General features: G+C 41.7%; 1 protein-coding gene across 1 annotated transcript in view; it reads left to right on the forward strand.

Moving 5' to 3' along the window:
• The window catches only part of LOC147029305 (uncharacterized), a 415,972-nt gene that overhangs the window by 250,739 nt on the left and 162,733 nt on the right, over nucleotides 1-2,500 (forward strand). The window lies entirely within an intron of this gene.

The following is a 2,500-nucleotide window of genomic DNA, read 5'->3' on the forward strand; positions in this document are numbered from 1 at the left end:
ATGTTCTCATTGTTGCCCATGAACTTGGAAAAAAACCTTTCGATTCGACAAATACATGATGTTTGAACATTTCTGAACACTGTTTTTTTGTGTGTGTACAAGGCTCATGGAAGAGCGAGAACACATAATGGATCAGGATGCAACAGAAGAAAAGGAACAGTAGAAAGAGAAGGGGGAAACACCAACAGCAGGGTTGAAGGACAAATTAGAGGGAGACTGATGAGATGAATCAGGGATGTGGGGAAATGAGGGGTAGGGGAGAATGCACAGGTTGGACAAGATGGATACAAAAGCAAACTAGTCCAGGGCCTTATCTAATCCCGTGGGATTTGGATGATAATTTTGTATGCTTTGCGGGAAATCATTATTTATGATGTGAGTAAGGGAAAACATTTTGGCGTCAATTTTTTAGAGTACGTTTGCATATTTTTTTATACAAATTAGGTATGACGTCATAGTTCAATATACCAAGACACAGTACAGACCAATTCCCTTGCAATTTTGGTGCAAATTAAAAATGTTGGCACATTTAATAAATTATTTACAGCCAGGGATAGTGTGTGGAGTCAAATATGGCACCATCCGTTGAAGCATATTTTCATAAATGCTTATCCAAATGAAGTATGACGTCATAATTCGTAAATAAAAATTTAACAATGTAAATTTTCTTTGCAAAATCTGATACAAATTTAATTTTGTGGACCCTATGCATAGATTTTAGCGGACATTGTCTGTATTCAGTATCTTATTGATCAATAATACTTTACATGTGTGACATGCTAACGAATCGTGACGTAATGACGCCATATAAAAGTATGATCTGATCAAGTCTCGTCACAAACATGGCAACAACAAGTTCTGGCAAGAAAGCTGTCGCTGTTACAGCAAATAAGAATGAAAGAGCACTGTTCGCCCGCTTCCTTGTTGTGATACTGTCACAGCCAGATATTGACCTGAAGGAGAGCATCAGTGAGTTTGAGTTTGCACAAAATCCTCATTCACTCTTCACTTTTGATGGTATCTTGTGGTCTTGTGTTGCCAAAAGTAAGCTGATGACTATCTTGGAACGTTTGCCTGACCAACAGCAGCTTGTTGTTGCACAAGGAGAGCAAACACAGCATGGTACAGTCACAATCATTGATGGAATGGCTGTGGTCCAGTCAATGGGGAAACCTACATGGGTGAAAACTTGCTACGATCTCGCCAATCACTTTTTGCACGTCCTCGATTTCAAATCTCAAGGATTTCATGAAGTTCATGTCGTTTTTGACCGATATGGCATTCTTAACTCCCTGAAGGAAAGAACACGGAATTTGTGCCTCGGAGATCATAGAAGCCTTGCTCACAATATCTCCGATGAGGCAATCATTGAAAAGGTGACGCTAAGGCCACTGCTGAACAACCAAGACAATAAGCAAAGACTCACTCTCTATCTCGCATCACACATCTTGAAGGATCGCAAGGAATCTGAGAAGATATATGTGACAACACTCAGTGAGGAATGCAAATCAAACAAGCTCATATTAGATCATCTGAACAGTACTCAAGAGGAGGCAGATACAAGAATGCTACTTCATGCTCTTGACGCTTCGCAGAGGGGGGCCACGTTGATCTGCATTCAGAGTCCGGATGCAGATGTGTTAGTTATCGCCTTGTAGTGCTACAAGGACTTGTGTCCTGCAACATTGATGGTTGTTGGAACAGGTGGTCTACGGCGAACTATTGATTTAGGTCCGAATATGATGCCCTGGGCAGTCAGAAAGCTTCTGCACTCCCTGGCTTCCACGTCTTAAGTGGTTGTGACTAGACTGGCACATTCTGCGGGAAATCAAAAATTTCCTGCTGGAATACACTGCAGAAAGCCGATGGTGATATTGTTAGAGCATTTGGCAACCTTGGAAACACTCCAAGCATACAGGAAGATGACGTCAGTGAATTGGAGCGCTACGTATGTCAACTCTACGTTCCTGGCACAACAATCTCTTCCTTGAACGAGATGCGTTGGTTCCTCTTCAGTAAGCGCCAGCACAGATGAGAAATTGCCCCCTATAAAGGCCACCCTAGTACAGAAGATCAACAGAGCAAATTATGTCACCATGATATGGAAACAATGCGGCACTGCATCTTCAACTCTACCTCCACCAACTTCTCATGGATGGCGTCTGGAAGGTGACCAGCTTCTTCCCATACCAACAACAGTTTTGCCAGCACCTCAGGCTGTGCTTCAACTAGTCAAATGTGGATGTAAAAGAAGTTGCTCTACGATGATCTGCTCATGTCGGAAGCACAATCTCAAATGCACAGATATGTGTACCTGCGAAGTAGCTTGTGAGAACAGAATTGTTAACATACATACTGCAGGTGATGACAGTGACGATGAGGATGATGTTCTTGAAATGTAGCTCATGCGGTCAGCTCCTGATATGTCCATGTACTTATTTTTGGTTTCCTTGTTTTAAAACCATTTCATGTATAATGACACTATTACATACATCAAAAG

Source organism: Eptatretus burgeri, chromosome 3 (genome assembly GCF_056783735.1).
Source record: "Eptatretus burgeri isolate ZD-2024b chromosome 3, Ebu_testis_v1, whole genome shotgun sequence".
Classification (NCBI taxonomy): Eukaryota; Metazoa; Chordata; class Myxini; order Myxiniformes; family Myxinidae; genus Eptatretus; species Eptatretus burgeri.